At 34.1% G+C, this 23,971-nt stretch overlaps 1 protein-coding gene across 5 annotated transcripts in view; it reads right to left on the bottom strand.

Moving 5' to 3' along the window:
• Nucleotides 1-23,971, bottom strand: part of MGAT4C (MGAT4 family member C) — a 774,512-nt gene that overhangs the window by 664,157 nt on the left and 86,384 nt on the right. For 4 of the 5 annotated variants that reach the window (XR_006265423.1, XM_043446976.1, XM_043446975.1 and 1 more), the window contains exons 2-3: nt 12,628-12,673; nt 10,946-10,978 (exon numbers count right to left, since the gene is read on the bottom strand). The gene's annotated coding sequence lies outside the window, so the exon portion shown is untranslated. The remainder of the gene's footprint in view (nt 1-10,945; nt 10,979-12,627; nt 12,674-23,971) is intronic. The other variant, XM_043446978.1, reaches the window with a different exon arrangement.

Raw genomic sequence — 23,971 nt, 5'->3', positions numbered from 1 at the left:
TTATAAAGTTAAATGGATAAAATTCAGTACTTTACCCACTTATAAAATTAAAATAAGATAATTTAAAAAAACAGATTTAAGATTTTAGTTGGAAAAAAAAAGTTTGGAGAATTAAAGAACTTAAAAATGCATTATGTATTGAAAAGATATCCAAAGTTATTTAAAGTTTAAACATTTTGAAATGCATAAATATAAAATTTATTCTTTTTCACCTTATAACAATAAAATATAATATCTCAATCAAAGAAAAAATAAAATGATGATATAGGATAAACGTTTTCCAAAATTAAGATGTTTACCAGTCCATGCTCCATGAAAAAACCAATCAATACTTGACCACAATAAATTTAAAAACATCTTCATAGTGTATATGCCCAAAGCAAAAACTCACTAGAGTTTAGTGTATTCAGTGTTTTAGGCTGCATATTATCATCACAGAATAAATGAGTCATTTGAAGGGTATAGTTATATCCAACATTTCATGAGTTAATATTTCAGTTGATGAAGCTATTTGAGTCATCTGATGTCACTGTGACTCAAGGCAAAATCATTATTTTTGACAACTGGAATTTTCTTTGAGCATTAATCACTAAAATTGGGTATAGAACATAGTGTTTTGTTTTGTTTTGTTTTTCAGATTTTCATCTTTTAGCCACAACATAAGCAAAATTAACTTTGAAAGAAATGAGAATGGGGTATACTGGCTCTTCTATTCAGGTATCCAGCAGGAAAAGCTCCCTTGAGTTTTCACATGAAAGGTGGCTGTCAGTTGTAGACAGTATTTGCCTACTTTGATTCCCTTCCCTAATAGAGTCTATATGTTTCCACAACTCAATACATATTGATCTATAGCCATTACATCAAAAGAATGAAAAGGCATCCTCCCACCATGAGAGTAATAAAGAACACTGATAAAATTGTTTGGAGGAAAGAGATTTTGTTAAAAGGTTAGCAGTACAACACTTTAGTCTGTAAGTAATTGCCAACTATTTACTCTGAAAATCTCTGTAGAACAAGTTTTCATTCGATTTAATTACTGTGAAATGTTCCACTCAAATACACAAGGTTACAAAACACACACACATGATATGTATCATATGACATTTGGCAGTTCTGCTTCTGGTGAAGATAAGAACACTGCCCTTAACCAATGGCTTCTTCTGGACAATAGATGGTTTAAATGCTGGTTTTTTTTAAGGCTACATTTAATATAAAGGTACCTCTGACACTGTACAAACCCCTTTGTGAACATTGTTGATTTTGATGAATTGGTTCATCTTTCCCCTTTCAAATGACAATATGTTCCAGCATCTGTCAAACATTTTAATCAACAAGTATTAGGTTGACCCTATGCTCTGAGGATACAATATCTTATTCTGAAAATTCTGAAAATTCATATTCTTGGGTTATCATATGATAAAAATGCATTTGTTAGAGCCAAAGGCTTATAAGGGGGTAACATCTCTGAAATAAATTAGTATTTATGGTATACCTTCACTATAAAGGGATGCCTGTATAAAAAACAAACACACAAGCTTTTTTATTGTTGTGTGTATATATATATAGATAGATAATATACAAAGAGAGAAATCTATATATCTATATAATTTATACATGTATATATGTCAATTTGGAAGATTCTAGCTTTAGAAAAAGATAGTTTTATCAAAACGATGAAAGCATGCAATGAATAATTCTCTACATGTTAGCTGTTGAGGGGGCATATATATAATACAAAAAAAGTTATCATAAGGTATGTCAAAAAGGCATTACCACCTCAATGGCCATGAGACAGCAAACTCCAGGAGACAGTGAAGAACAAGGAAGCCTGGTGTGCTGCAGTCCATGGGATTGTAAAGAGTCAGACATGACTTAGTGATGAAATAACAACATCAAAAAAATTTAATAGAAAAAAATGCTTAATAAAAGCAATAACATTAGAATGTTGGTATCAACTGATTTGATCAAAGTAGAATGAAATAACAGGAAATTGAAGCCTGGAAAGTATACACAAATAGAGGAAGAAGAGAAAAGATATTTTAGTCAGAGAGAACACCAAGGAAAATATGCCATATAGTTCTCATTCAGTCAATCATCCAGTTTATGAATCATGTGTTTGTTCATTTATTTCATCATTTATTGACTGATTTATCAAGATATTGAGCCCTACTTTGTCAAAAGCACTGTGATCTACTAAGATCTATGACAAGAGTTGAGAACAAAATATAAGCCAAACAGAAATAAATAAAAATAAGGATTTTTAAAAATATTTTGCATACAAAATAGTCTTAGTTACTGTAGAAGCAGGCTATGGAAGAAACATGTAGTGAGCACACACAGTGAGTAGGTTGCACCGTATCTGTGAGTCATTATAACATTAGAGAAATTACATATTCAGAACAACAGAATGAAATTATTAAAAAATAAACTTGATAGACATCCACTGGACAGAGAAATATACATATTCCAGAGATAGACAAGTTGGGGAATGAAGTGTCTTGCTCCTTCATGATTTTTTGTTTGTTTTCCATAGGACAGGCTAGTGTTTCATTATTCTCATTTGTCATGGCTTTTCTGTTCCTATTAGAAGGATTGTACCTTGGGAACAAATGCTCCAATGTTCTCAGTGCTGCTTGCAGTGTCTACCTCTGTATGGAAGTGAAAGTGAGGTCGCTCAGTCGTGTCCGACTCTTTGCGACCCCATGGACTGTAGCCTATCAGGTTCCTCTGTCCGTGGGATTTTTCAGGCAAGAATATTGGAGTGGGTTGCCATTGCCTTCTCCAGGAGATCTTCCCAACCCAGGGATTGAACCCGGGTCTCCCGCATTGTAGACAGACGCTTTACCATCTGAGCCACCAGGAAAGTCCTACCTCTGTATATGACACATTAAACCCTCACTGTGCGTGCATGCTAAGTCACTTCAGTCATGTCCAACTCTTTGTGACCCTATTGACTACAGCCCACCAGGCTCCTCTGTCCATGGAATTCTCCAGACAAGAACACTGAAGTGGGTCACCATGCCCTCCTCCAGGGAATCTTCCAGACCCAGGAATCAAACGCTCATCTCCTGCATTTCCTGTACTGGCAGGTAGGTTCCCAAGTGCCACCTGGGAAGCCCAAATCCTCACTGAATATATAGAAAAGAGGATGAATGGAAGGAGTTAGAGAGGGAGGCAGAAAGGAAAGAAGAATGGAGAGAGAGAAGAAAGGAAGGAGAAATCAAAAGGTACTATTTCAGAATCTATTAAAATACTCTAGATATGTTATGAGTTGAATAAGATAGCTACAGTCAAAAGTGAATAAAAAAGTACCAGTATTTTTTCCTATCATCTGACATATTTGACAAATAATCCATGAAGTTTTAAGTTTTCATAAGTCACATGAAAATTTACCTCACTATATTAGAATCAAACCTTAAATAATTACATATAATAATTTACAAAGTGTTCCTTTACTTGAAAAACTATAATAATGTTAATAATATTAACATTTAAATTGATTTAGAGATGTTCATTCACACACACAAAGCCTTTTAAAGAGTTAACCTTGTTTCTCTCTGGGGTATGTGTGAACACAAAAGAGCCGGAAAAACAAATGAATATCACAGAATCATAAAATTGCAGACCCAGGTTTCATTCTCAAATCTGCCACATTTCAAAACATAGGCTTTTACATATCATTCCTCTGTTCATTTATTTTGAATAAATGATAAAAAACCATTTTGATAAACAGCATGCCATCTAATTCTGCTTTTAAATAGTAACTGTGCTTCATGAATTCACTCTACCTAATATTACCTTTTTGATTCCTCTTATTGGTGTTCATTAATCTTTGAAAGCAAATGTGACAAAACGTAAATTATCTCATCTCATTTAGCATCTTGCCCTTGCAAGAAAGAGAGCAACATTAAAATGAAAATCAGTTACAGAAGGGCTAATGTACTGGCATGCCAGATCTATCCAGCTTTACAATTCCTTACTTCCTGAAAAATGAAAGAGGTAAACCCATCTACAAGTTATAAATAGTTTACAAATCAATTTATATGTCATTGCACCATGTAAAGTTTGTAAAAAGGAGAAAATTGATTTAATCTATTTGAATGCTCTGTGCAAAGAATGTCCTATTCCTCTGATAAGTGGTAACTGTCACCTGATAATAGACACATGCCTTATAATAGTGACATGCCAATTACCAAGAAAAAGATAACACCTTGTATATTTGAAAGTTCAGTCCATTATATGATAAGGCACTAGCTTACCTAGACTTCTAGTAGAAATTATATGATGGTGTATTGGGAGCATAGGGGAACTCCTTGCCCATTAAACCCGTAGTTAATACTTCTCACCACCTAGCATTGTATACTACACACCTTGACCTTTTCATTGTTCTGCTGATAGATTTTCACTGTCCAATTGTAAAAATGAATTTGCACTAATTTCCTCACATTTAGGACAATCAGCATTTGAAACAGAACTGTTAGGAGACAATGGAACCATTAAGGGCTTCCCAGGCGGCACAGTAGTAAAGAATCCCCCTGCCAATGCAGGAGACACAAGAGACACAGGTTTGATCCCTGGGTTGGGAAGATCCCCTGGTAAAGGAAATGGCAGCCCGCTCCAGTATCCTTGTCTGGAAAATTCCATGGACAGAGGACCCTGCTGGGCTATAGTACTTTGGGCCGCAAAGAGTCGGACATGACTGAGCATAGCACAATGGCACCATTATTAGGCGCAAGATGGAAACAAAATCAATTCATTCACTCTCTTTTTGGCCAACCAACCTTCTCTGGATGACTAAACAATTAGAAAAAAGGTAAACTAGTAATTATAATTATATATATATATAATTTATATTATATATATATAATTTATATTATATATATATAGTTATAATTATCCTAACAACTGTAATTCAGAAAGAAAAGTTTGAAATAAATCTAATAATCTACAACAAACTACACAGAGCCCCTTAAGTGACTTACATAAATATATGGGTTCAATGAAAATAAAAAATCATAACTATGTTAGTAGTTTAAAATATTCATACTATAGGAGAAAACAAGAATTCTTACTAAAACCTAATGCCACCTCACTCCAAATCCTCTTTTTTTTTCCATGAATAAATATTCTGATAGTGTTTACTTTCTGAATTGTAAGTTACCATGCAATCAGTAGCACCAGAATTTGAAGAGGTACATTATTCTGCCAGAAATGCACAACACAGCTCATTAGTATCAATTAGCAATTGTTTCTTGATAAGTATTTTTAAAAGCTCAAATGTTAAATTGTGGGGTTATCTGAGGGACAAAACTCATCTCTTGACTAGCCATTAGTTTCTAAAATTATTTGTTTTTACTGAAACGATAGAAAATAACATGAAAAATCAACTGAAGCATGAAAGAAGAGATAAAAAATTGCCAGAAGCAAGAAAAACAATTAGTCAAGGTGGCCATCAATAATCACATACCTTAATTGAACTCTATGCATTTACAAAAGTATGTATAGCATGGACATTTGATAATTTTGCAAACAGAACATTTATTTCTAGAATATGCTTGTTTCAAAACTGTCACTATGGTTTATTGTTAGAGGACTTGGTATAAATGCTTTGCCATTTAAGCTAAAACGTTTCACACTCTTTTCTTTTCTAAGATTTTCTAGGATTTCTTTTTCTCCTACCATTCTCCATTCTTTCCTGAAATTTATGTAATCAGTGATTCTTAACTAAGAAAGATTTTGTCTCTCCTGGAAATGTCTGGAGACACAATAGTCACAACTTGGGAGATTATATGCCATTGGCATCTAGTGAAAACAGGGCATGGATGCTGCTAAACATTTGATACAACACAGAGAAACCCCTCATAAGAAAAATTATTTGACCCCAAATGTCCATAGTGCTGCCATCAGGGATCTTGATCTAAACCACAGTCGTAAAATAAAGTCTGTAACTAGTTTATTTTTCATGTATTTTTCTAAAGAAAAAAAAAATCTCTAGATTGTTGTTGTTGTTCTGATTATCTATTACTGTGTTAATAGCCCAGATTATCTATTACTGTGTTAATAGCCCAAAATAGTGGCTGGAGCCAACAGCACCATTTACTTTGTTGACGAATCCAGCACTTCACTGGGGTCAGCTAGTCAGGCCCCCCCTGCCTTGGGTCTCCCATGCAGCAGCGGAGCAGGGTCTCGTTTCAGGCATGGGGTTATCTTGATGACTTCAACACCTGAGTAGCTGGTACAGAGCTGGAAAGATGGAAACAATGGGTGCCACAACAGTTGGGGTTACTGGCTGGTCATCACTTCTTCCTATATATGGTTTGTCCACCTGCTATCTCCTTGTAGTGACCTCAGGATAACTGTTTTTTTGTTTTATTTTGCTTTGTTTTTTGATATGATGGTTGATGATTTACAGAGCAAGTGTCTCAAGAAAGACTGGCAGGAGCTGCATGAGTTTTTATCCAAAGTCACATCGCATTCCTACTCGTACATTCTGCTTTACAAGGCAGTCACAATGTCCTGTCCAGGTTCTAGGAGAGCTGACATAAGCCCCCTCACTTCTTGAACTGGTGAGTGTCAAAGAACTTGCAGGCACAGTCCATCTACTTTCCATAAAGTACCTTTTTTACACGCAAAGTACATGCACTGTACTCAAAACCCCCCAAATATCTCATATATAGAGCCTCAGACTCAGGCCCAAGTGTAGCACCTTGTCTAAATCAGATTTGGGCAGAGACGAGGCTCTATGGGTGTTGCTCTTTCAGTACTGTTTGTCTCAGTCTGAAGACCTGTGAACTGAAGAGACAACCTATCTCCCCACCACACAGCCAACATATACCAGTGGGTCAGCTGTGGGATGATTGCTCTATACCCTCTCATTCAAAATATTGCGTTGACCATAAAGTTCATTCAGGTTTTTCACAATACAGAAGAACCCAAACAAGCTTTTTGGCCAACCAATAAATCAAATGGAAGCCAGAGTCACAGATTCATAGCATTTCTGAAATCCAGCTGGGTTCCTGTTGCCAGTTTATTGATAATGGCTTAGCCTTATTGCCTAGAAATGTTTTTCCACAATACTTCGATTTGCTTTCTGGGTCCTGATTTTGGTTTCTGAGTTGGCTTCCCTTTTTTTTTTTTTTTTTTTGGTAAAGAAATTGTGTTTGCATTTGAACATTTTCTCAGCCTGATTCCAGTCCATAGAAATTCTGGAGTCTAAGTCTTATAATTTTATACTGCCTCTGTCCTTTCAGTCTCATCCGGGTAAATTTTCTTTAAAATTATGTGAGTTTTTGTGTGTGTGTGTGTGTGTGTGTGTGTGTGAATTGATTTATGATTCTTCCAATTAGAGAAAATATACTATCACAGATTTATATTGGGAAAGGTCATTTCTATCTTAGAATATATTGGCAGACATTACTGAAAAGACTTTAGGTCACAAACAATGACATAATGACTCTGCTTCTATCATATCTCAGCTTTGCATTACTCTGTTTCTTTAGAGAAGCAATCAGGAACAAAGGCAGTGACCTAACTTGGATTATTCACACACCCTAAACCGATCCGTCTGACCAACAGCACAGTGAACTTTAATTATATATGAGACCCAAATAATATGTTTCTCATTCCATTCTTGGAATTATTGAAGGGATGCAATCTGGGCCCTCACCTATTAACAAACATGGAATGAACACAGTTATTTTACTGGAAGAGATACGGTGTTCATGTGAAAAATGTGGGTTCACCATATTTCTGTATATGCTGACAATAAGCACATTCTGATTCTTGAGAAGAATATGGAGACATATATACTGCATTGAGGTTTACTTCATGTTCCACATCTTTACAACAATTTATACATTGACAGCCTCATCACATAGTGTTTACCCATTAATTTATATAATGCTTGACTGAGAAATTTGGCTTCTGTCATTCTTTGAATTTTGAGAATATCACGAAACTAATGTTGCAATGCTTATCACTGCTTTTTAGAAATCCATAATTAAATACTTCAAATATTATTATAATTTCTCAAAATTCTCTAGAGAATAAAAAAGTAAAATATAACAACTGCAATTAAGTTCCCTGGTAAATATGCAAAAAGTGTATAATTCAATTTCTCATCTCTGAAAGTATTTCTGAAATTGCATGTCTGCTAACTGTGTATGTGTATGTCTTAACTGGTTGAGGTAAAGAATAAAAGAGAATACAAAAGGAAGTCAAGATCCTTTGGAGCTTTAGGGCATTGAGGCCTCTTTGTAAGTGTATGTAAGCTTTTCCTTTGCCTGGAGATGCACTTGTTCTACAAGGTACATTGTAGATTCTAAATTTGACTTTTATAAGATGCTGAAAAAATCCAAATCTCAACAAAAATAAATATTCACAGGTGTCATCATATATATGATTTTTGAAAATGTGAAATATTTCTATTATGATTCAAAATACACACTTTGGTATTAATTACAATTTAAAATGGTTAATGGAAAATTAGCATCCCAACTATTCATTATTGTCTTAAAGTCATGAATTCATTATATGTGAAGCGCAACAATCTTTATGACCTCTTCGATACCACTGACCCTTCTCAAATTCTGAAGCCCTATGAGGTTGAATTTTGAAAGACTTACAGACATCCTGATAATATTCTGAAATTAATCTTTATTTATTAATGTGTTACAAAACTAGGTGAATCTAAAGCTTTAAGTTCGTTTCTATCACTTCCAGAGCTACCTTTTGTGGCCTCTACTTTCTCTGGTCTAATATCTTATGGGGAGTATTTAAGCAGGCATTTTACACATAGATTTTATATATAGATTCATATATGTATATAAAATTTTTAATAATTATTATAATAATGACCCAAACTTTTCTACCTTACATGCAGTGACAGTAGTCACAAAATATTTATGTGACTTCAGAAAGAAAATACCCATGTGCTCATTTGTAAAAACAGAAATGTTCTTGGTGAAATGTCATTTTAATAATATGAATTTATATTCACATAAATTACTTTTAAATTACTTAAAATTTTAAAATAGACATTCACTTTAAAAGGATCTCTGATAGTCATTACTAAAGACGAATGACATAAAAGTCAAATTTCATGAATCTTGTGACGTTATCTAGAACTTTACGTTATTGTATACTGTGCAAAGAGATTGAAACTGAGGAATCTAGAGTATATAATAATTTTTCCTTTTTTGCCCATTTTTTAATGAATAAGAGAGTATGTGAAAATTAATCATTACTTGATTGTTTCTCCATTAGTTCTTACCGGTTTTCCGAATCTCTGGAAATTACACAATATGGCTATAAGTGGCAATGATTTTGAGCTAAATTATATGACAAAAGATTCCACAGGAAATCGGATTGACACAGGGATTAAAATCACCAACGCCCTTCTTATCCAGTACACCCCTGTGCAACAGCCACCCCTGTGTCCAAAATATTTTGAACAAATATTACAACTTTCTAATAAGATGGTGAAGAATGCCATCTCAAACAACTTCCTTTCTAAAATTAAAACAGATTCTAGTTGCATCAAATGCATAAAATATCTGTTTTTTCCCCTACATGTTTAGGAATTAACCCTTTATTTTACTTCTATGAAGAATATGATAGAAATCATCTGAATAGTTAAGAAAACATATAATCATACTCCAAAACTTTCATAGAAGAACATCAGTATCTAAAGATTACAGATTCCTTCTAACAATACAAGAGAATATATAGTTTTAGTTCATCTCAAATTTTTAAATAATCATAACAGAAACATCATTTATCACTTGACAAAAGACAGTTTGAAATATCTAAAATCTGAGTGATATCATCTCATGATATAACTATACTTTAAAAATTATAAACTCAATATATTAAATTAGATCATAAGGAAGTAATATGAAACCATATCAACTTTATTTTCTATAGCAACATTTTCATTAAGATACTAACTTAAGAGAAAACTAAGATAGTATGTCAATTTTCAAGCCACAGATCAGACAAAGATCCAAAAATATAAAGTACCCATCTGAATAAAATTTCTGTGTAAATTTATGTTTGACAGCATGAGTCTGACTAGTATATTTTATGTGCCTGAACTGCTTCTGGATTCACTGGCATGAAGAAATGTGTTTGTCCACATTAAACAAAATACTTGGTTTCTTTTACTAGACAAAGGGAACAACAGAATTTAAATATTTTCTCTCATTTTTCCTATAGATTCTAGCAACATAACCTTGTCAAGAGCTTGACTATAATCAATCATTAATCCAGGTGTTTGTTTATATAAACACAAAGGTATGTACATGTACATGTATATATGTATGTGCAGTAAGAAAATTAAGATTGCCTGTAATTCAATCTCCTGGAGTTGGTCATTGTTAGTATGTGGATCTACACATAGACATACACATTATTCTGTTTTCACTGTTTAATGTGTGTAATATATATTGTCAAATCTTATTTAATAGCAATTAAATAAAATTTATAGATATATAATAAAGAAACAAATATCACTTTGCATTGGTGGCTTTATCTAATTATTGATGATTTGAAATTAATTTGAAATTGTAAAAGTAGAGTTAAGAAGGTGTAAAATTCAAAATATTATAGCAAAAATATTCTTAAACTATTTGAATATTCACGGTAGAATATAGCTGTCTTAAAAATACATATCCCTTTGGAATAAAATCCTAAGTCCTGCCTGTGGAAATTATAATGTGAGTTATATCTTAACACACTTTGAGTCAAAAATATTGAAAGGTTCCACTGCAATCACATCTCCAAATTCACTTTTCTTCATTTCACTTTTCATGAACCTTTGAGCCTTATTTTTATCTTTGATAGGGTTAAATCCAAGTTGTTAACATTTCAGTAGACTAAGTGCCTAAAATAAAGTCTCAACATACAAAACGTGATTCACAGTTTCAGAATAGTACATAGTACTTACCCATCCAAGAAGGATATAACAGAAGCTGAGAAGCTGTCAAAGAGAAAAATGTCAGAAAGATTAATAAATCATATTGCTATAACATGATGATGCGAATTGCAAACAGCTATGTAAAAATAGGTAGCTAGCAGTCAGATGGCTTGGCTTCTTTTAGCCTTGCTAGTAGTACATTTATCTTCTGTTATGCACTGGTAAGTAGCTGGCAAGCTTGGTACATATAAACATTACTGAAAGATGTTATGATTGGCTTGGATCCAGAAAATGTGCTCTAACATTACCATTAGCTATCAGAGATCTTAAATATCACTGGAAATGATTGAACAGGCAAAAAAAGACAATAACAGGAAGAAAAATTAAGAGTATAATTAGGAATAAAGTGTCTTTTCAACATTTTATGACATATAAGTCTCATGCCACTTGATAACATAAGAATTTTAAAATAATTTCATAAAATCTAAACGTTCATGTGGTTCATAAGAAAAAAAGTGATTGAGCATATTGCTATGCAAGAGAAAGAAATATCTAAAACAAGGGATTATTGAATATGATTTTTTACTCTTTTATGGTTTTAATGTTTCTCAGAAATAGAAACTAACCTTCCTAATGTCTTTTCCCTGTTCTGTATGAAAGGCTCTATACTGTTATTTCACTGTCAATTATCTGTGACCCTATATAAAAAATGGCACAACAAAACTAAATAAAGAACCAAAAATATAATTTAAAAAATTAATTGTCAATCTCCAGGCAATGAAACAGAAGCTTTTGAGAAAGTCAGACAATAACTTAGTTGTGATGTATTTCATTTGGTTTGGCGATTTAACAATGATCGCAGACTTAGGGCAGTTTATTAATCAATAAATTCAATTGAAATAAAATTAGCCATATATGTAAAATAAGACACAAATAAAATGTGTATAAAGAATGAGATGTTTTTATAAGTACCATAATTAAGGATTTTTAAAAATTTTGGTCCATTAATATAATTCTACTTTGTGTTGCCTAAATTGATAGCTCTTATTCATTAAACACATATTTTAAACACAGTCAAGAAGAAAATTAAGGTTGTGCATTATCCTATCTCCTGGAGATATGTGGAGATATCCACATATTAACATTAATATGTGGATTCACATGCATCTGTTCTTTTTCCCATGTTTTATTATAAGAAATCAAAACAAAACTGCACTTACCAAAAATAACATATATAGATATAAAAATGAATGTTCATTATGAACCCACTTAAGAAAGGAATATTGTTTTCTGTATTTTGTCAGATTTTTCCATGTATATACTAACATATTTTAACGTTATTCTCTCATGTTCAAATATACTTATACATATGGCTATAAGTATAAAACAGTATTTTCTAACTCACCTTTTGTCATAAAATTGTATCTTAAATATCTTTCAATATCAGTTAAAACACATACAATTATTTAATGATTATATACTTGTAATGAAAGAGTAAAAATGATTAATTCATATACGGAATTTTGAAAATAGAATATTTCTGCAATTAACAATAATTGATTGTTAAGTTAGCTTGTATAGCTAAAACAAGACTTAACTGGTTTTGCAACAAGGGAAAAGGCCTTAAGAAGAATTTGTCAGGTGTGATTTGTAATCACAGATGTTATCATTAAGAAAATAATATTGTGTAAGTAAGGAAGTAAAGGACTTACTCAGCAGAAGGCAGGTCTAACAGGTTTGATTCTGAATAGAATACAGCTGAAAAATGAATATTAGGAGATTAATTCTAAAGTAGATTTTCTTAAACTGATGCTGAAAGCTGCAAGAAATCACTTGCCAAAGTTGAACGAGTGTCAGAGCATTTGAAACACAGGAGTCATCCCAACATTGTTGAATTTACATTTCAACCTCCATTTTTGCTACTTATTGAAATAACTAAAATCTGCGTTAAAATGATCCTCTGTTAGAAGGACTCAATAGGATGACATTCATTTGAAAAAGAGATTTTTAATCTCATAATAGGGGCTTCCCTGGTGGCTCAGATGGTAAAAAATTTGCCTGGTTGGCAACCCACTCTAGTATGCTTGCCTAGAAAATTCCATGGAATGAGGAGCCTGGTGGGCTACAGTTGAAGGGGTCGCAAAGAGTCGGACATGACTGATCAACTAACACTTTCACTTTCAATCTCATAATGAAGCCTTGAAAACATGTGATACATCACTCCCATCTATTTAACATTCACGAAATCATTACCCAAAATGTCAGCAGAGATCTGCATTAGTTTTTCCCCCGTGTTTTTTTTTTTTTTTTCCTTTGTAATTTAAAATATTCACTGTATACATACTTCAATAGCTGGTTGTTTTACTGTTGTTCCTAATAGCACCTTTAGAAATGATATGCTTCTGCTGTTCAACTAAAATTCATAGAAATAAATTACCTCTCAATTTTTTTAGATTAATCATGGAATAGTCTTTGTTAAATCTCAGATGATTGAAAAATAAATCACATGTGCCACAAATATTCCTTGAACCACAAGCATTGCAAATTGACATTACAGTGTGGATTTTTCATCTTGACAGCTTATCATAGAAGCCAAGTTGCCCCAGATTTTCTTTCTTTAAAGAAGAACAGGTTAAATCTTGTCAAACATAAAGAATGAAACATAAGACTTGTTTATTGCTGTAAAGGAATCAACCTGTGGATCAGATTCTATATGCGATTTATTCCAATTGCAACTGGATAGCTTGAAAATTTGAGCCATTAAAATTAGTGGTAATTTTGCTCTTTTCAAGAACCAAGATAAAGGAATTTTATTCAAAGAAACAATTGCCCTTTGGCATGTTCTAAGTGTGGAAAAACAAATACAACCCACAGAAGAAGAAACTCATATATAGTCTTTTCAGGGCACAGATACAAAACATATTTTCTAGTGTTATTTGATTAACCATGAATGTTTTTGCAAATAAAAATCTCAGTGTTATACTTGTTTTGTAAATACAGTAGTAAAATAAAATGAATCAACCCAAATATATGCTAAAATGCTGAGTCTAAGGAATAGTATCACCTTGTAAATATATGCTGTGTTGCCGTAACAAAAGTAGGATGAGCATTTATATTTTCCTGTGCATGCATGTATGCTAACTTGTTTCAGTCATGTCCAACTCTTTGTGACCCTACGGCTGTAGCATGCAAGGCTCCTCTGTCCATGGGATTCTCCAGGCAAGAATATTGGAGTGGGTTGCCATGCCCTCCTCCAGGGTTCTTCCCAACCCAGGAAACGAACCCAGGTCTCCCACATTGCAGGCGGATTCTTTACTGTCTAATCTAATAGTGACCCAGTAATCTTAATCAGCTAGGTAATGTTAATTTTTCAACTTTACCTCCTGCAGTTCTCCTACATAAATTCTCTACCTTAGAAAACTAGCCCTTTCATCATTACCGGGTTATAAATTTTCTTTTGAAATCCTCAGCACATAAACACTGAATCTTCTTCTGTTTTTGAATAACCCATTTCTATCTTTTCCTGTGATTGTCTTATTCATCATTATACAAGTAGAACTTTTTTTTTTTCTTTTTTTCATTTTCATTGTAAGCAACCATTCCTTTTCTCTAGTACAAAACCACCATAAACTTTCTGGGGACATGTTGCCATAACAAAAGTAGGATGAGCATTTATATTCTCCTGTGCATGCATGCCAAGTCATTTCAGTCATGTCCACTCTTGTGGCACTATGGACGGTAGTCTGCCAGGTTCCTCTGTCCATGGGATTCTCCAGGCAAGAATACTGGACTGGGTTGCCATGCCCTCTTCCAGGGAATCTTCCTTACCCAGGAATGAAATCCATGTTTTCTACATCTCCTGCATTAGCAGGTGGATTATTTACCCCTACCTGGGAAGTCCATATTCTCCTGTAAAATGTATACAGAGTCAGAGAAAAAGACAAGGACTTCATGCTGTTGCAGAATGTGTATATTCCAGTAAAGGCAAGCTTCATTAAAATATTATTTTGCTTTCAGCATGGGAGTTAGGCTCTGCATGTGCCATGATCAGAAAATATCTTGGGGACAGGGGATTAAATAGCATATCATAAATATAGTAAAAGTGAGACAGATGCTCACATAGGGATTATGATCATGATCCTCCTCTTTCTTTTCTAAAGTACTTTTGTTATACCAGATAATATTTAGTAAACTATTGCTATATAATAAGTTTATCTGGAGAATAAATGCTATACTTAATCTCCAGATAAGTTCATCTTATTTAGTCCTTCACAGCAATGCTACAAAGTAATTTTTATTCATTTTTACTCTAGATGTGAGAAAACTGAGGCCTAGAGAGAAAGTGGTTTGCCTTTGGTCCACTATCTAGTGAGTGTCAGTCAGAAATAAATTGAGATTATCTGACTCCAGTGACTGTTCTTTTGATTTCTAGACAGATGGCCATGATAACCTGTTTGGTAGAAGTTTTAGAATTACTGTAGAATTTTCATGTTTATGATCTCATTTCCCACTTGTAACCATTATATTCAATCTAGAGGGTGGTCATTGTTTTATATAACAGAAACACTAAAGTATGTTTTTTTAAATAGTCATTTTAGGATTGGGTTCAGAGTTTATAAGATCAGTTAAGGCTCCTATTGCAAACTGTATCACTCAATCAGGCTTTTTTGTACTGCCATGCAAATGTTCACCCTCCTCAAAGAACACACCCAAATAAATCACTTGCATGCAAGTGTTTATGTCAAGAGTTTGTTTCTAGAGACCCTGACGTAAAAGAATAGTTTCAATATCAAACCATTCTCTTGAGTCCTTTGTTAAGTCTTCTCAGTCTTTGTTTTTTTAACATTTTCCTGCTAATTTGTTTTTCTCAGTACTTTCTGCATCCCATAAAGCATTTTCCTTTTATATGTTCAGTTTTGATATTCTGTCTAATTTCTGGGCCTTCCCTGGTGGCTCAGATGGTAAAGAATCTGCTTGCCATATGGAGGCCTGGGTTGGATCCCTGGGTTGAGAAGGTTCCCTGGAGAGGGGAATGGCAACCCACTCTAGTATTCTTGCCTGGAGAAGCCCCATGGACAGAGGAGCCTGGCGGGCTACAGTCCATGGGGTTGCAAAGCATCAGACATGACTGAGCAACTAAGACACACACGATTTCTGAAGGCTCTAGCTTGTGATGCCTTGTTTCTTTGGGTATTTTGTTTTTATTATAAATTTATATTTCTTAAAATTTTATTTGTGATAATTATTTGTGGCTTAGATTGAAAACAGTTTATTTCAAAGAAAATTTACAATTGTTTCTGTCAGGTGACTGGGGGCTATACCAACCTACGGCCACTTTACAGTATAGCATTGAAGCTTTTCACATCCCATAATTCAGGCTACAGTCCAATATTAGGATTGTTTTCAACTAGAATGATCATTTTTCCCTGTCATTCAGCACTATTACTAGAATTCAAGATAGAAATAACATCTCGTAACACTATCCAGAAATGTACATTTATATATACTTTACACTTAAGAGACTGGCCAATTTGGTGGATTCTAGCTTTATATTCTTTTAGCCTTCCTAATTTAAGCAACTATTGGATTTATCTCTCTGTTCTCCATGTTCTGTAAATCTATGAAAATTAAACTCAAATTCACTAAAGTTTGCAATTGCTGTCAAAATGGAAGTTAGCATTCTACTTACCACTTTTCTCTTTTCATTTAGTTTTGCCTTAGAGTATTCTTTACTTTCCACTTAGCTCATCAATGCATCAAAATGTGTTAATCTACTCAGCATTTATAATATTAATATTTTCCCCAAGCCAAAGAGATAGGCATGTTACCCTTTCTGCCATGCTATAGAATTGTAAGTCTCTTCCTCTAATCTTCATAAAATATCTTAACTTTTAACATGTGGTCCTTTTCCCCAAAAAGAGCAAGCTGGGATAAAGTGAAAAGAGAAACCAAAATGTAGAGATGGTAAATTTCTGGGTTCTGTTTTAATGAAAGCTATCTTACTGATAAAACAAAGAGTTGGAGGAATAAAAAGAGTAAATCCCTCTTTCTCTTTATTAGAATAAAAAGAATACTTGTTTGCTTTGGCACAGAGAAACATTGAACTATGTATTGAACAGAAGCATTTACACTCTGGTTCAGGCCTAAAGGGAAGTTTTATGACTCTCTTTTCTGCTCTTAAATCAATACAAAGTAAAAGGGATATTTACAGAAAGCACTAAATTGTTTGACGTTCCAGGAGTAAAGAATGCATTCACTCTTAAGCTTTTCTGAAATAATGTGAGAAAAAAATACAATTTCAGGATTCCCTAGTAACCCAATGAAAATAGGAGTAAGAGGGTTGAGAGGATTCTTTGCTCCTAGAGAAGGAGAAGGCAAGAGGAAGCCATAGCAAGTTCACTGTGGTCCCTGAGCGACAAGAGAAAACAACAGGATTTCCTTTGTCACTGATAACAAGACACTTGGCTGAGAAAGAGAAAACAGACAGATGTCGAAGGGATCTGTGGTCATGATGAGAGTAAATTATAACAAAGAGCAGTGCAGGATGTATGTCAAGAAACCAGGTGGGAATAGAGAAACCTCAACAGATGCCAATGTGGTGGGGAGAGGGGACTTGATTGTACATTGCAACAGATGTCAGTGTAGGACAAAGGAAGGCTGAAGCGCAGATGCCTCACCATCTGATATTGTATTATGAAAACTTTTCAGAAATTAAACCTATCCAGGATGAAAGGAAGGAGGGGGAGGAGCAACTCTGATTTGACTGAATTAAAACCTGGCCTTGGGAATACCCTGAAGCAATTAAATTCACTAGACTTGATTCAGTTAACATTTTTCACTATAAAGCAGAATGGTAACTCACAAGCTAAATCTGGTTATGATAAAATTAAACTAATGGCATATTATATCATCACTTGAATTTTAGAGCCTGAGACTATGTATCCAACTACACATCCTCTTGATCTCCACAAAGATCTATCAGGAAGAAAGTAGTGATCAACTGTGTAAAATACGGCTGCCAATTTACTTAGGATGGTGAATTCAACAGTAAGTTATTAATCAGTGACTCTGCAAGGAGAATCCTAGAATGACAAGGGTAGAAAAATCAGCTAGAAGGTAAAAAAATTTGTGATATATGTAAAACACACACATACACCAACTCTTGAAAAACTGGTTATGAAGGGAAATAGGAAACAAACAAACAAACAAAAAAACAGATAAAAGTAGTATCTAAAGGGGCATACGAGGTCAAGGAAAGTCTTGTTTTGTTTTATTTAAGGTTATAGCTATTAGATCATGTTTGACTGATCAGAGAAAATATATAGGACAAATCAAGAAGTTGAATATAACAGGCGACAGCTGAAAGTGTAGCAGGAGCAAAGAAATAACATGCGAACGGACTGCATTTAAGTTGAGCAGTGCTTTCTTCATTGTAATGGGAACAGGAGGCATCAGGACAGTGTTTAGAATAGTAGCAAAAATACTAACTTGCTATCTGGAGTTTTCACTCTGGGAAGATGTGAAGCCATGGGCTGTGATTAGTGGAGGAAAAAAAGAAATCAAGATTTAAGTAGAGTGGAAAGATGAGATTTCATAGTGGAAATAGAGTAAACTTTCTGGAGATACATTTTTTCTTGAATGAATTGTGCAAGGTCCATTTGAGTTTGGTGAATATGTAACTCTAGTGCTTCCGGTATATTGCTTGATGTTTAGCTATTGGGATACAGGCACAAAGATGGATCTGTCCAAAGCTGCATCTTGACAAGAGTGTATGAAATTAGAGCAAGGGAGACAAGAATATTTTTAAAAGAGTAATAGTAAATATGGTACAACCAGAAAGAGAAGCCAGGCATGGAGAAAGAATGTAAAAGTAGAAGGCAACTGAGGAGTAGTGAAACAACTGGATCTCAATAATTTGGGCACCTTCTCATTAAAGCTGCTTGAAATGGTGGTAACTGTTAGGGTGCTTAGCTGTTTAAATTATCAATGTGTTGAAATAAGTAACCAGAAGGTCCGTAAATGTCCTGTCTCAGAAAGGGAGGACATAGAAGGGCACACCACCCAGAGTTAAAATCTGATGATCAGAAGAGGGAACAAATGTAATAGTCTGAGAGTAGCATGGGTGAGTCCTAATTTAAGAAACCTATTCTGTATAAATTTTATTTAATTTTCAAACAAATGGAAATATCTTTAAACATTAAAAAAAATCTCATTTTTGAAATGGGTTGCCTGTAAGGAGTCAGTCACAGGAAATATTCAAATAGAGACTAGTTTATTATTGGTTATATTGTGAAGAGACTTCAACACATAAAAATTTTAGATTATATGATCTCTGAAGTATCTTCCTACTTCAAGATCATTTCTGAATCTGAATGTTTATCCATCCACCATTCATTATTTTCTTTTTCTCTGAAGTTCAATCATGAGCAAAATTAACTATATCCTAAAAATCTTCCTAAAATTCTTCCCCCTAGATTAAGTGCTAACTTAAACCTAGTTCTTTCCTGATGACATTTCTTCTTCTACAGAAGAAGTCTGAGACTTATAGTAGGGTAAATGCCCTTTTTATATTCATCATCCTATTCCAGACAACTTATATCCTTCCTCTATAAAATACCTCCCTTTGTTGCTATCATCTAAAAATCCTCTAGGTCACCTCTTTTATTTTCTTTACTGGTTAGCTCCTGGCTTACTTGAACTATCTCCAATACCACTTCTGTAGTGGTGAATTCAAACTCCAAGACCTAGCCTCTTCAGTCTTCTCAGTCATCTTGGCCCCCCACCTAATTCACCAAATCACTCTACAATAGCCTATCTGACTTTGTTTTTACTAACCACAATCACTCTCCTCAACCTCAATTTCAAACATTTGTTGTTGTTCACTGTTGTTATCCAGTCACTAAGTCACACCCGACTCTTGGTGACCTGTAAACTGCAGCACACAAGTCTTCCTTGTCCTTCACTATCTCCCGGAGTTTGCTCCAACTCATCTGCTGAGTCGGTGATGCCATCCAACCATCTCATCCTCTGTCGCCCCTTTCTCCTTCTGCCTGCAATCTTTCCCAGCATCAGGGTCTTTTCCAGTGAGTTAGCTGTTTGCATCAATGTAGCCAAAGTACTGCAGCTTCAGCATCAGTCCTTCCAAGCATCTTATAATTTTGTGGCTGCAGTCACCATTTTCTATACAATTTTCTATCTTTCCAGTTCACTCCCTCAAAAAGTCAATATACAACAATAGTATGAAGCCAGAGAGACTTTTTTATTTTATTTATTTTTATAATTTTTTATTTATCTCTCACCCCTCAATCTGCACTTCTCTTATCAAACTTATATTTCACTGTTAGTCATTATAAAATCACTCACTTAACTGCAGCATGAACTCCTTTTTTAAACTACATTTGTTTATTCTTCATTCTTTAGGCTAAACCAGAACCATAGTTAAATCCAATTCTCCATCTTCTGCAGACCTGCACCCACCCCACTGGGGTAGCCTGGAGGAAATTCCAAACCATCTAGATGGACGTCAATAAGCTCATAAGCACTGACTCAAACTGTATTCCCCTAGTCCATTCACTCTTTTCTCTGCTATAGGACTATTTTATACCACATCCTTTGCCTCAAACTTCTTCTCTTTTTCCATTTTTAGCTTGTGATCATTCTTTCTATGTTACTAAAATATAAACCAGAAAAAAAAGAGAGAAATGTCATTCACCACCTGCCCCTTCACATCTATTTTCTTGCATTTGTGCTTGAATATTCCAACTTCTCTCCTGTTATTAGGATGGACTGCACTCCAAGTAAACAGTTTTCTCACTATGTGCTCTATTTCATCCTTCTTTCTTTCTTAAGGACATTGCTCTAGCAATTTTCCCTTTTCTCTTCCCTTGACCTTTCAGTCTGTTTTAAACGAGAAGCCAGCATGATCCCAGGAAAAGTTAGATTTGTCCACTCTGCCTAAACAGCTTTAATTGAGAATTGTTTTACCTCTCAAGTTTAATGTTGAAATCTTTAATTTTACCTGTAAAACCACATATAATGTAATTCCTGGCTCCCTCACAGACCTCCTCTACCACAAGTCTTCTCTTTATTCTTCCTCATTCCTCCTCCATAATTTCCAAACGTGCCAACTACCCACCCACCGTCAGGTCTTTGCCCTTACTACTGTCTTTGCCTGGGATGCTCTTCCCACACATATTTCCATTTCCTTCAGACCATTATTTTAAAAATTCCCATCTTCAGTGAGACATTCTGGCCTACTAACTTAAAAATTTCACCCCATCTTTTATACTTAATATCAATCTACCCTGCCCTCTTCTTTTTTTTTTTTTACCACTTATCTCATTTTAGTATAAGGCATAGTGTATACCTTGTCTCCTAATTTCTTAGTTTGTGTACATAAGTATACCTGCACAGTGTATCTCCTAGAGAATTTTGTCTTTATAATGAAATGCCAATGAATGTTTTATTAACATTTATATATTTGGTTTCTTAGTTTTTAGAAGATATCAGAAAAACCACAATGTCTTGATGGTCTTCCTTAAAGAAATTTTCTCTTGAAAAGAAATATCAATCCTATTTTATTCTTAATTACATGAAGTCAAAACAAGTAACCTTAACACATACACTTCATATTTGTTATTTGGATCCACATAGTTTTTAAGCCAATAGTATTGCCTCCAAAAATCTTAATATAAATGATTTTTAAAACTGTCCATACTATACTTTAACATTTGATTTTATTTTAGGTTGTTCTAAGTTACCATACATAAAAAGACTATGTGTTGCATGATCTTCTTTTTTAAAGGTATGAAACATATTCCTTTTTACAATAAAAAACACATTGAATGAAATAATTTTCTCCCCTTTTAGCATAACAGACACAAAATAAAACAAATATTGAACAGGTTAAAAACAACCACAAAGCTTTCCCTCAATGAGTTTCTCAAGGGTTTAACTGTCAAATTTCTCTGCTTTTTCTAAATGATGTCTTATAAATGCCAAGTTAAAAATGGGGAAACCAATGTGCTTTATTTGACGCAACTTAAAATATCTAAAGAGTAAATAATGTTTGAACACTGTGTTATATAATTGGCAAAAGGCAAAATAAAACTTACTTTTAACTTAGAATACAAAATGACCACCCAGGAACAGTGCCTGAGTCAAGGCAGAGAAATTATCCTTGAAAATGTCAGATGTTTTACACTCACAAAAATGGCTCTGCTTATACACAATGATTGGAGAAAGAAATGGCAACCTACTCCAGTATTCCTGCCTGGAGAATCCCCATAGACAGAGGAGACTGGCAGGCTGCAGGGGGCTGCGCAGAGTCAGACACGGCTGAGCGACAGAGCAGCAGCATGCACAATGATTCATTTGCTCTTATTCCTGCATGACTGCATGAGGGCCTCACATCATCGCAGCACTCTTGCAATTCTGAGATTCTTCTTTTCAACAAAAAGCCCCATAAGATTACCAAATAGGGAACCAAAGATGAACAACAGCATTGATTCAGCCTTTTATAGTTTTTCAATTATATATTTAAAAGTAACTCAACATAAGAGCTTCCAAAAATTTTTCCTATGTTTAATTCAAGAAAATGTTCTCCTCATCTTTGAATATTTATCTTTACTAAGGTTTATCCTTTTATTTATTATGGCAATTAATGACTGCAGTTACTATATTCTTCTCTTTATTCATTTGCTGTACTTATCCTGAATTTATTCTTAATTGTGCTGTGTTCTTGGGTCTTCTTGTAGGCGTAAGTTTATTAAGCATTCACACATTATTTACCTCAAACTGTACACTCCCTTCTAAAATTTTCAGAAGCCTAAAAAAGCATAACAAATACTGATTAGCTAAAACTGAGAGCACATACCTCTTTGTAAACCGTATTGGAAGATTATATTATTTGTCAATAAATTCTTCCTTTCCTCCAAGTGACTGGCAAGATTTATTTATAGTGTACTTTATAAGAAACAAACAACAAAACAAAACAAAATGAAACAAACAAACAAACAAAAACAGAAACTTCAATCAAATAAAGTCAGGAGACCAGAAGGGTGAGTTCTCACAATCTGCCATGATAGCAGAGCCCAACAGGGAGAAGATTCTTCTTTCCTAGCAAGGGCTCAGCCAAAGAGAAGCCCTGGACTTTGTTTGTCCTAGCCCTCCCAACTTCCTTTTTCACTTTCTAAAAGTGTTCTCCTTCCCTGGTCATGATACAGACTAACATATGACTTTCCATAGTTACAGACTGTGAAATGCAACTCTTGGCTAATGCCAAGGAAACTCACTTTTTCTGGAGAAATATCTGCCGTCTATTTATTTTAGGTTAAAAACTTCCATAAATAGTATTAGACATAGCCATGTGACTTGATTTAACCAATGGAAAAGTGACAGACTGTCATTACTGAGTGGATGTCTTAACAGAGTAACACTATGTATTTCTGCTTCCACCTCTTCCCCTGAAAATGCTTCCCCTGTAAAACCTTTTGTTGCTACAGCCAGAATATCAGAATGAAAAAACATGGACCAAAAGCTTGTGGTCCAGTTTAGCACAGCATATCCCAGTTGAGATAGCTGAACTGCGGGCAACTGAGGTTTAAAGAAATAATCGTTTTAAGCCATAGAGGTTTGGGTGCAGATATTTGTTATGCAGGATTATCCCAGCAGAAAAAGGACTAATATTCCATTCCTTAGCAGAGAAAGCGAACACATATTCAGAGACTTTTATACAACTGTTAAAAAAATATAGAAAGATAGTAACCACTCTAGAACATTATTAATAAAAATAGCATTAAATCTTTCAACATGATAAATAGTGTGCATAGATGAGTTATTCTCAAAATCAAGGTATAACATTTTACCTATAAATAGTTAATCATCTAAGGGAAAAGCTCAATTGTACAGAAAAAAAATATATATATCCACATAAATACATACATATATACATACATGCATACATACATGTGTGTGTGTTTTTCATTCAGGTGTCTTTTTCAGATCACTCTTTGGTTCTCATTCACATACTATTGGTACTATAGATTCAATGTACAG

Source organism: Cervus canadensis, chromosome 25 (genome assembly GCF_019320065.1).
Source record: "Cervus canadensis isolate Bull #8, Minnesota chromosome 25, ASM1932006v1, whole genome shotgun sequence".
Taxonomy (NCBI): domain Eukaryota; kingdom Metazoa; phylum Chordata; class Mammalia; order Artiodactyla; family Cervidae; genus Cervus; species Cervus canadensis.
Note: the sequence above shows the minus strand (reverse complement) of the source record. Positions and strands in the feature narration are given on the sequence as shown.